This window comes from Mustelus asterias, chromosome 16, assembly GCF_964213995.1.
Source record: "Mustelus asterias chromosome 16, sMusAst1.hap1.1, whole genome shotgun sequence".
NCBI classification, from domain to species: domain Eukaryota; kingdom Metazoa; phylum Chordata; class Chondrichthyes; order Carcharhiniformes; family Triakidae; genus Mustelus; species Mustelus asterias.
Genome location: NC_135816.1, coordinates 36,082,396 through 36,095,201, shown reverse-complemented (window position 1 = coordinate 36,095,201; position 12,806 = coordinate 36,082,396).

Below are 12,806 nucleotides of genomic sequence, written 5' to 3'. Positions count from 1 at the left end.
GGATTCCTGTACTCCCCTGGGTTACACATCCCTGAGCAGCGGCTGTACCCTCCAGATTACACATCCCTGACATGTGGCTCCACCTCCCGGATTGCACGTCTCTGATTTGTGACTGTATCCCCTGGATTACATGTACCTGTTATATGGCTGTATCCCGCTGGATTGCATGTCTCTGACGTGGCTGTATCTCCTAGATTACACACCCGACGTGTGTCCGTATTGCCCTAGATTACACGCACCTGATGTGTGTCCGTATCCCCTGGATTACATATCACGGACATGTGTCTGTATTTTCCTGGATTGCACATCTCTTAACATGTGATTATATCTCATGGATTATACATCCCTGTTAAATGTACACGTACCAGATGCATGGCTATACCTCTTGGATTACATGTACCTGATGTGTGTCCATATCTCCTGGATTACATGTCGCTGGCATACAGCCGTATCTCCTGGATTACACATCACAGGCATATGTCTGTATCCCCATGGATTATGCGTACCTGACCAGTGACTGTATCCCCCGGATTACACATCCCTGGCACATGGCAGTATCTTCTCTATCTCATGCCCTTTATAGTTCTTAAAACACTAGAATACAAGATGAGATGCCAACAGTAAATTTTGGTTGCAAATCTTAATGCTCTATTGAGTAAAACTTCAATGTACAAAATTTAGATCGTTTCCCGCCTAGGGTCTGTAGAGTCTTGGTCTTCCATTGGTGAAGTGGTGACCAGCCTAATTCCTCTTGCATTTGTCTTATTTCTTCTGATAGAAACTTGGAAAATAGCAGTCTGAGGAGGCATTTTGCCTTTGGGCCTGCTCCGCCGTTCATTATGATCACGGTTGAACATCCCACTCCGTGGGCGACACGGTGGCACAGTGGTTAGCACTGTGGTTAGTGGTTAGGGACCCGAGTTCAATTCTGGCCTAAGGTCACTGTGTGGAGTTTGCAAATTGTCCCCATGTCTGCGTGGGTTTCCTCCGGGTGCTCCGCTTTCCTCCCACAGTCCAAAGATGTGCGGGTTAGGTTGATTGACCATGCTAAATTGATCCTAGTGTCAGGGATTAGCAGGGTAATTAAGTGGGATTGCGGGAGTAGGCCCTGGGTGGGATTGTAGTCGGTGCAGACTCGAGGGGCCGCATGGCCTTGTTCTGTAGGGATTCTATGAACTCAATAGCTTGATTCCACCTTCCCTTCCCCCCCCCCCCCCCCCCCCCCACACATATCCTTTCATTCCCTTTGCCACAAGAGCTGTTTCTAACTTCTTAACATAATGTTTTGGCATCAACTGCTTTCTGTGGTAGCGAATTCCACAGGCTTACCACTTTCTGGGTGAAGACATTTCTCCTCATCTACAAGATTTACACCATATCCTTAGACTATGATCCCTGGTTCTGGACACTTCCACCATTGGAAACATCCTTCCTCCATCTACCCAGTCTAGTCCTGTTAGAATTTTATAGATTTCAGAGATTGCCCTTCATTCTTCTAAACTCCAGCAAATAAATATACTCCTAACCGACTCAATCTCTCCTCATATGTCAATCTCACTATCGCAGGTATCAGTCTGGTAAATCTTCTCTGCACTCCCTCTATAGCAAGAACATCTTCCTCCGATAAGGAGACCAAAACTGCCCACAATATTCCAGGTGTGGCCTCATAAGTCTCTTTATAATTGCAGCAAGACATCCCTGCTCCTGTACTCAAATCCTCGCTATGAAAATTATCATTTGGCTTCTTTACCACCTCCATGCTTACATTCAGTAACTTGTACGAGAACAGTCAAGTCTCATTGGACATTCCCCTCTCTTATAGCCGCTCGGATAATAATATGCCTTCCTGTTATTTTCCTGCCAAAATGGATAACCTCACATTTATCCACATCATACTGCATCTGCCATGCATATGCCCACTCACTTAGCTTGTCCAAATCACACTGAAGCATCCTTCTCACAGCTCACCCTCCCACCTAGCTTTGTGTCATCTGCAAATCTGGAGATGTTACATTTACTTCCCTCATCTAAATCCTTAATATATATTGGGAATAGCTGGGGTTCTCGCTCAGATCCCAACAGTACCCCACTGGTTACCACCTGCCATTTGGAAAATTACCCATTTATTCCTACTCGTGGTCTCCTATCCTCCAACCATCTCAATACGTTACCCCAAATCCCGTGTGCTTTTATTTTGCATGCTAATCTCTTATGTGGGACTTTGTCGAAAGGTTTCTGTAAATCCAGTTAAACCACATCCACTGGCTCCCCCTCATCAAGTCTACTGGTTACATCCTCCAAGAATTCCAGTAGATTTGTCAAGCATGATTTCCTTTTCATAAATCCATGCTGACTACCACCGTTTACGAAGTGCTTTACTGTGAAATATTTGGTAATGGATTCCAGCATTTTTCCCACTACCGACGTCAGGCTGACTAATCTATAATTCCCTGTTTTCTCTCTACCTCCCTTTTTTAATAGTGGATTTACATTAGCTACCCTCCAATCTGTAGGAACTCTTCCAGAGTTTATAGAATCTTGGAAGATGACCAACAATGCAGCCACCATTTCTAGGGCCACTTCCTTAACTACTCTAGGGTGTAGATTATCAGGCCCTGGGGATTTATTGGCCTTCAATCCCATCCGTTTTCCCAATACCATTTCTCTACTAATACTGATTTCCTTCAGTTTATCCCTCTCATTAAACCCTGTGTTCCCCAACATTTCTGATGTGTTACTTGTGTCCTCTTTTGTGAAGACAGAACCAAAATATGTATTTAGTTGGTCAGCCATTTCTTTGTTCCCCATTAAAAATTCCCCTGTTTCTGACTGTAAGGGACTTACATTTGTCTTCACCAATCCTTTTCTCTTCACATACCTACAGAAACTTTTACAGTCAGTTTTTATGTTTCTTCGAGCTTACTCTTATACTCTATTTTCCACTTCTTAATCAATCCTTTGGTCTTCCTTTGCTGAATTTTAAATTGCTCCCAATCCTCTGGTCTGTTGTTTTTTTCTGGCCAATTTGTATGCTTCTTCCTTGGATCTAATACTATCTCTAATTTCCCTTGTAAGCCATGGTTTGACCACCTTTCCAATTTTACTTTTGCGGCAGACAGGAATAAACAATTGTTGCAATTCACCCGTGTGCTCTTTGAATGTTTGCCATTGCCTATCCACCATCATCCCTTTGAGTAACGTTTCCCAATCCATCATAGCTAATTTGTGTCTCATACAATCATAGTCTCCTTTATTAAGATTCAGGACTCTCCTCTCAGACTCAACTATGTCACTCTCCATCTTGATGAAACCTTGTACCATGTTATGGTCACACCCCCAAGGGGTCTCGCATTACTAGACTGCCAATTGTTCCTTTCTCATTAGACAATACTCAGTCCAGGATGGCTTGTTCTCTAGTTGGTTCCTCAACGTATTGGTCCATAAAACCATTCTGTATACACTCCAGGAATTCATGTTTTATGGCATTGTGACTAATTTGATTTGCCCAGTCTATATGCAATTAAAGTCCTTTATTGCATGCATCTCTAATTTCCTGTTCAATGCCATTCCCTACATCAACACCTATATACAACCCCCACAAAAGTTTTTTTGTCCCTTAGTGTTTCTCAGTCCTACCAATACAGATTCCACATGGAATCCATAGAATCTCTACAGTGCAGAAGGAGGCCATTTGATCCATCAAGTCTGCACTGACAACAATCCCACCCAGGCCCTATCCCCTGTAACCCCACATATTTACTCTGCTAATCCCTCTAACCTACATATCCTGGGACTCTGAGGGGCAATTTAGCATAGCCAATGCACCTAACCCGCACATCTTTGGACTATAGGAGGAAACTGGAGCACCCGGTTTCACGCAGCCATAGGGAGAATGTGCAAACTCCGCACAGACAGTGACCCAAGCTAGGAATCGAGCCCAGGTCCCTGGCGCTGTCAAAGCTAATCTTGTGTTAATTTTCTCTTTAACCAGCAATGCAACTCCACCACCTTTTCCTTTCTGTCTGTCCTTCCTAAATACTGAATACCCTGAATGTTCAGTTCCTATCCCTGGTCACCCTGTAGCAATGTTTCTGTAATCTAGGCTAGAGGGATTAGTGGGTAAATATGTAGGGATATGGGGGTAGGGCCTGGGTGGGATTGTGGTCGGTGCAGACTCGATGGGCCGAATGGCCTCTTTCTGTGCTGTAGGGTTTCTAAGATTCTAAGACCTCCTACACCATAAGAATGAAGAACAGCTCTTGATGCAAACTTCCACACTTGGTTGTGACATCTTAGCACATGAGTATAGCTAAGGCATGATGAAAATATCATTATTGACAGTGTAGAAATCTCACAACACCAGGTTAAAGTCCAGCAGGTTTATTTGGTATCACAAGCTTTCGGAGCACTGTTCCTTCATCAGGTGAGTGTTGGACTTTAACTTGGTGCTGTGAAACTTCTTACTGTGCCCACCCCAGTCCAACGCCGGCATCTCTACATCATTATTGACAGTGGTATAGCCCATGTGTTCTTACCATTTTAAACAACTGTTCTTCCCTAATTCTGGAGTGAATAGAATTGTAGAATCCCTACAATGCAGAAGGAGGCCATTCAGCCCATCGAGTCTGCACTGACCACAATCCCACCCAGGCCCTATTCCTGTAACCCCACATATTTACCCTGCTAATCCCCTGTCACTAAGGGACAATTTAGCATAGCCAATCAACCTAACCTGCACATCTTTGGACTGTGGCAGGAAACTGAAGCACCCGGAGGAAACCCACATAGACATAGGGAGAATGTGAAAACTCCACACAGACAGTGACCCGAGACTGGAATCAAACCCGGGTTCCTGGTGCTGGGAGGCAGCAGTGCTAACCACTGTGTCACCATACAGGCTCGGTCAGATTTGTATCTTTGGATATGTTCATCCTGTAGACTTTTAAACTAACAAAAATTCTAACTCGAGATATCTTTGCCTGGACATCATTCTCTTTGCTAATTCTAATAAAGGAATCATGAGTCAGTTGTCTTGATATAATATTAAGCTTTGATAGAATGAATGTTAATATCGGAAAATGGTAGAAAGGGAATTATAATTCCACTAATACTAATGTTGCGAGGAGAATTGTATGACGAGTGTGGGAGACACGGTGACACAGTGGTTAGCACTGCTGCCTCACAGCGCCAGGGAGCCGGGTTCAATTCCCTACTTTTGGGTCACTGTCTGTGTGGAGTCTGCACGTTCCATCCGTGTCTGCTTGGGTTTCCTCCGGGTGCTCCGGTTTCCTCCCACACTCCAAAGATGTTGATTGGCCATGCTTAGTGTCAGGGGGATTAGCTGGCTAAATATGTGGTGTTAAGGGGATAAGGCCTGGGTGAGATTGTTGTCAGTGTAGACTCAATGGGCCAAATGGCCTCCTTCTGCACTGTAGGGATTCTATGATATCCCTGCAGCCACTTCAGCCATTTTGTTTCTGTAGTGGAAGTGCTTCGTAGGTGAACTGGATAAACAAATCCCGGAAAAATGCTTTCCAATTTCCAGATCTTTCACAACAGCAACTGTAAGTTCATGAAAACAAGAAAAAAATCTGATCTGGTATATTGAATAAGTAAGATGTGCCAGCAGAAAAATGATTTTTAATATCCAGAGTGCTGCACGTTAAATAGAATGTATTAAGAATATAATATTGAATCTTTTTACATTTTGAGATGATGAATTTATATGCAACACTCCCATTCCCAGTATGTTTTGTGTATTAAGCTTTTAACTTTGGATAATGGACTGACTGGACAACTAATCATCTGCAACAGCTAAAACTTCAAGCACTTTCTTTCACCGGCCCAATCTTTTATTTTATACTTTTCCAATTCAATCAAATCAAGTCCAATTCAGAGTCTCAACAAGTTGAGACATTTCCGATCCAAGCTGACAAGACAGGGCCTCCACTCCTGTCTTGGGCCTGATCTACATGATCCAAGCTGATTGGAGTAGGTGCAAGTCCTCCTCCTCCAAGGCTTGATCTCATTTGCATCTTAGCCAAAAGGCCGAGATGCTGCTTTTAAAAATTGCTTCATATGAAAATGAAGCTTAAATGTAACCCAATGACCTCAGCCAAGCGCAGCATCCTCTTCATACTACACTTGATCTTAGCCAAAAGGCCGAGAAGCACACTGCTGTGTGTTTCACAGCCCAATCTGTTTATCTTGCTAATGACCAATGCCACATATCCTACTGAGGGGGTGCTGCAGTGTTAGAGGTGCTATTCTCTGAAGGTGTCATTGAATTGAGATCGGCTCTGACCGTTATTGTGGAATTTGAATTTTCTGACTTTGTGCCCCCAGCAGGCAAGGCTTGGGCGTGAAAAGTCGAATGATTACCCTGAAAGTTGCAATGTGAAGATGGCAAGGTTGGAGTGTTTAGGAACAGTAAAGCTGAATGGATCGGAAAATGTTCTAATCTGCACCTGTCTTAAATAAAAGAAGTGGTGCTGAACAACATCTAATTGCACTCAATAGCACTTTTAGTATTGAAGAGATTTTTGCAGTTTTCAAAATTGTTTTTGCTCTTATATCCTTTATCTCTTATTATTATCTCATATATAATAATCCTCGGTTTTTGTCTGCCTGACTGTTCTGATTGGTCAAAAGGGGCAGATCTGCTGGTGGGTTTATTTGGTGGCTGATGCATGGAGAGGACAAGAATATGTGATGCGCGTGTGGCTGCCGTCAATTGGCGGCAGCAGAGTGCAGGGGAGGCTGGGTGGGGACCAAAGCAAGAGAAATGAATGGGGGAGCCCAACATCAGTTAGCCTAGCAGAAGAGATCGTTTCCATGGGGGCTGGGGTAACATTGATGGGAGGGACGCAGTTAGCATAGGTGGGAGGAGATGACATGAACAGCAGATGAGATGATGAAATTAGTTAAGTGGCAAAAAAGTGTGGCAGAGTTAAAATGTTGCTACGAAACTTGAATCCTAAACAAAGACTTTATCATGTTTAATATGCAAGATCCTGCAAGGTATCAACAGCTGAGAGGATGTTTCCCTTTGTGGAGAGACTAGGAACTAGGAAATATGGTTTAAAAATAAGGGGTCCCCCTTTTAAGATGGAGCCGGGAAGAAATGTTTTCTCTCAGAGGGTCGTGAGTCTGCAACTCTCTTCCCCAGAGAGCAGTGGAGGCAGAGTCGTTGGACATTATTAAGGCGGATGTAAATAAAGTCTTGTCTTACGGGGAATCAAAGGTTACTGGGGGTAGGTGGAATGTGGACACCATCAGATTAGCCATGATCTTATTGAATGGCAAGGGGCCAAATGGCCTACTCCCTGCTCCTAATTTGTATGTTCATATGTATCATGGAACAAGATTGGTAGTTAGGAAGCTGGTTCTTTCAATGGTAGCTGCTGAAACGATAACAGACAGATTGCAAGGAAAGAGTATTTATTCTCTGAATAATATTGAGGCCATCAGATGTAAAGTTGCCTTTAGAACTCAGGAGAGAACAATTAGGCATTTATATTCTATGACTATAAATGAGTTACACGGCCAGACTCTTTACAAAGTTTCTGCTTATATTCCTAGGCCTGTTATTAGAACCATAGAATCTCTACAGTGCAGAAGAGGCCATTCAGCTCATCGAGTCTGCACCGATTTACTGACAGAGTATCATACCCAGGCCCTCTCCCCCGCCCTATCCCTGTAATCCCATACATTTACCATGGCTAATTCCATCTAACCTACACGAAGGGGCAATTTAGCACGTCCAATCCACCTCATCTGCTCATCTTTGGACTGGGGGAAGAAACCTGAGCCCCTCCCTGGAGGAATCCCCACAGAGACACAGGGAGAACATGCAAACTCACACAGACACTCACCCAAAGCCGGAATTGAGCCCGGGTCCCTGAAGCTACGAAGCAGCAGTGTTAACCACTGTGCCACTGAACCGCCTTGCATTACATATGAATGACTATGTAATTTATTTCCGGAGAGATTGTGGTGAACCATAGATGGTTATCACTATGGGTACTGAACCATAGATGGTTACCACTATGGGTACTTGTACATATGTTACTCTTGTTACTGTTGGGGTTAGGGTGTTCCACCTGTTGGTATTGTTCTGTGGTACACTCCGGTTGGCTCCGCCTTCCTATAGGAGTATAAAGGTCACTGCACTTCCTAGTGACCCTTTAGTCTGGGATTGTATTGTTAAGCAGTATGCTCCATTCTTGTTGCTAATAAAAGCCTTTATTTCCCGGGTACGATCCAGCCTCCCGAGTGAATTAATCGCACATCAGAGATTCTGTTCAAATCTTTGGTGAAAGAATAACTAGAAATCCATATTTAAAGAAATGTTGTTGCAGTAACGAGACTAATTTCAACACAAATGATTTGCAGATCACTGCTGGTATACAATTATTTTCTTCTGCTAAACATTAAAAATTTTGTTGTTAGATAGTCGGTATAATTCCCAGAATGAACTTGCTTTATTGAATGCTAATTTTCACTGCTCAAAGACTGCTGACAACTCTGAATCCCGGTACTATTATTGTAAAGAACCTAACTAAATGTGGAATTGAAAACCGAACTTCAGTCAATTAGGCTAAATTTCCCAATTACCAGGTACAGCACACCAGGATATCTTTACCGCTACTTTATCACCGTTAAGTCTATCTGAGATATGACAAGGATTAACCTGGTGTTGTTAAAACTCTTACTGTGTTCACCCCAGTCCAACGCCGGCACCTCCACAATATGACAAGGATGCCATAGATTTATGGTTTGTAGTTACATCTAATGAACACAAGAGGGAGCTTGTTTCTTGTCGTAGGGTTATTTGAGTCTTGGGCATGATTTTACACTCCCAGGTCGGTGTGTTTGAAAGCTTGATGCCCATTTACAGTACAGAAGGAGGTCATATTCAGATCACCAAATCTGTGCTGGCTCGCCAGTCCTATTCGCCCGCTCCATCCCTGGGGCTCTGCAAGTTTATTTCCCTCAAGCACAAATCCAACTTCCTTCTGAATGATCATCTTTGCATCCACCATCCTCGTGGGTAATGAGTTCCAGGCCATTAGCAGTCGCTGTGTAATAAAGTTCTTCCTCATATTCTCCCTGCATCCCTTGGCCAAAACTTTATATCTGTGTCCTCTAGTCCTTGCATCATCAACTAATCATCTACCTCATCCAAACCTGTCATGATCTTTTCTATCACCTTTGCTCACGAGACAGCAACCACAGCTTCTCCGACCTACCCTTGCAGCTAAAATCCCTCATCCTTGGAACCATTCTGGTAAATTGCTTCTGCACCCTCTCAGTCTCATCTTCATTCCAACGGCTGAAAGTTGCAATAGAATTTCCAAGCCGACTGCTTTTAAACCCTGTGCTTGGTTTTAACTCCCTCTGCCAGTTCAGAACAGGGACAAGAACTGTGTAAATCACAACGCTGCCCTAAGTGCCTGGATCCATCCTGATTTGCCTGCTGCCATTTTGAAGGGGTCTTTCATGAGGGCAGCCAAGAACGTACCTATTTAGTTAGTCTTAAGATTTCAATTGTACCCAAACTATTTTCATTGAAAAAAACAGACATAATGCGCAATGCTGTTACTGTCTAATACTATTGGCTGTAACCATCTTTTGGACGCCCTGGATCATTGGAAATTTGCAATTCACCTGGTTGGATATTTAGTAAGTTCCAGCCATTGCAAATTGTTGCATTTCTGCTTCAGGTTCTAAGGGGCAACTTAATGCTCAACGTGGGAGCCATCTTGGACACTCTGACTGAAAAAAGAGAAGGATGAAGTGCAGCAGTAGAAGCTAGCGGAACACCAGGGAGTTTTAATTGAGGCTCCTAGGAGACCGTGAAGAAAGGGGATTGTGCTCAGAGTAAAAGAGTCCACCATCTCCAGTCTTCTAAGAAGCAGTAGGGAAAACCTTTCAAATAGTCCCTTTATTTGACCATGAATTCTTTCAAACCCTTTCCATGATCCTTTGTGATTAGCTGCCTTGAAGCACAATTTTAAAAACTACATTGATAGTATATTGATTGTGGCACCTTTGCCTCAGAATAAGAAGGGCAAGAGTTCAAGATCTACTCCAGCAACTGGAGGATGAAATCCATGCTGATATTCTAGTACAATACTGAGGGAGAGCTGCACCGTCAGAGATGTGGGGCTGATTTTCCTTCCTCTGTGGTGATGAAATATGGGGCAGAAACTCTCAAATTCTGCTGTGGGAGTCAGGGGGTGATTTTGAAGAAGGGACCAAATTGGTGGCTGTCTCACGAGGCCCCGTCCAATTAAGGACAGTACGTCTGGAGATGGGAGCTGCAGAGGGAAATGGGAAGGGGCAAATGAGATAAGAGGACCAAGGAGGGTTCAGGCCTTCAGACATCAGGCGTCAAGGCTTCCACAGTAATGGGCACTGCTGGTGTTGTAGCTGATTTTCAGAGCAGTGCCTTCAATATAGATTCCTGCCTCTGGCTTCGATGCGTGCTGTTGGGAGGCTGCCACATCTTTGTGGATGGCTCCTCGTGTGACAGCTGCCCTGTGCGCTAGATTTAAAAATAAAGCCTCAAGGGGCTTAATCTGCCAAATTCAGGCTGGTGGCCCAGATACATGACACCACCTCTTCCAAATTCACTGCAGGGGTCGGGATGGCGGGGTGGGGTGGATGGGGTGGGGGGGTGGGGGGGGGGGCTGCGTTGGAAAGGTGGCACGTTGCTCAGAAACATTAAACTTGGGCCTTGGCAGTCTCCAGCCCTGCTTCCTCAGCCAGATGAATATTCAGCCTGTTTTCCTTTGGATGAGCTATAAAAGTGCCACCCTGAGTAAATGTAAAAGATCCTACTTCACAGACCAGCAGGTACCCTGGCCAACAATTATTCCTCATCACTGTGAGATTATTGCTGTTTGTGGGAGGTTGCCATGTTGCAATCGAGAAATGTTTCACAAGCACTGCATACTTCAGGTCACCCCGTGGTCATGATGCAGATCTGATTTTCCATTGGCAGGGCAAAGGAACGCAAATTTCTTTCATGTGGGATGTGGGCGATGCTGGCTGGTTCAGCATTTATTACCCAATCCTGAGGGGCATTTCAAGAATCAACCACACTACTTACTATACCCTATTAGTGACAATCAATAATGGCTTCAGAATTTTTAAATTGAATTCAATAGGGTGGCACGGTGGTTAGCACTGCTGCCTCACAGCACCAGGGACCCCGGTTCGATTCCCAGCTTGGGTCACTGTCTGTGTGGAGTCTGCACGTTCTCCCACCCGTGTCTGGGTGGGTTTCCTCCGGGGTACTCCGGTTTCCTCCCACACTCCAAAACGGATTCGGTGGATTGGCCATGTTAAATTGCCCCTTAGTGTCAGGGGGACCAGCTAGGGTAAATGCATGGGGTTATGGGGCTAGGACCTGGGTGGGATTGTCACTGGTGCTGACTCGATGGGCCAAATGGCCTCCTTCTGCATTGTAGGGATTCTATAATTCAAATTTCACCATGTGTCAGAGTCCCCAGAACATAACCATGGGTTTCTAGATTGCCTGTACAGTGATAACACCGCTACAGAACTATACAATAAACTAGACCTAGCGGTATGTTAAAGATATTAACTACCCTATTTTCTGGTGTATATGTCGATGTGATGTATAAGTCAAATTGCTTCAATTTCTGATTTTCTGAACTCCATTTACATACAAGTTGAAGCAGTGTGTAAAACGAGCCATGTTTCTGCCATTTTTTTCATATTTCACAGCTTCCAGCTTGAACGCTGTCGTATAGGATTGACATGACTTGACTGGAGGCATTTTGGTATGAGGCATGGGGTTTTCTCGGATTATTTACGCTCACAATTCAAAAGGATCAGGGTCAGAAAGGGAGAAAAAGTCACAGCTCATAAGGACGTTACTGCTGTCGCCAGGGAAGTGCGACTTGGTCAGTCACAGGAAGTCATGTGGAAGAATTCATTCAGCGGACTCTCCACCCGGGAACAGCGTGGGGATCTAAAATCCACTTAGATACAAGTCTGCCCTGACTAATCAATGACTAATCGACTAATCAACAGATAAGTCTAAGCGGTGTAGAAGATGAGGCCTGGTTGTCTGGTGAAAAAAATCTCGTCTTATACACCACGAAAATGGAATTTGGAGGTAACTTTGAGATCCTCTGTTCTCTACAAGCATAGCCCACCTCTGGGACAGCAGGTCAAAAAACTGGGCTGCCAATCATACTCTGAAAGGAATTCCCTGTAAGCACAGGAACCCGCTGGAAGTGTAAGATTGCTAAATAATCCTGAGCATTCACAAATAAAACTTCAAACACAAACTTTGATATATTTTTTTAAAAAGCTTTTAAGTTTGACAGCCATTTATAATTTGCTATCTGAGACATTTGGTACTTTGTGTATTTCTGTTATGTTTTAGTATGTCTGCTTGTGATGTAACCATTTGTGGTGTGGAGGAGTGTGCAGAGCTCAACGCCTGGTGGTAGGAACATGGAGTGTGGAGTGTTATAATCCAGGTCAGAAACTCCAAGGTATTTTATGAAGTCAGCCTAGACCGTAAGTTTTTAATTTGGCACGGGTAAGCATGAGATGTTTCACTTCAGGCATGATTCAAATGACCCACTAGGGAGCTTTTATCAAACAAAGTTTATTTAAGAGCACAGCCAAAATAATATAAGACAATTAGCAATTGCTTTCACCAATTACAAACAGGAAAAAACAACCATGATATTGTATAAATCTTAACAGTCAAATATACTATTCCAACACAAACATCCCTACAAACATATACCCCCCGTTCT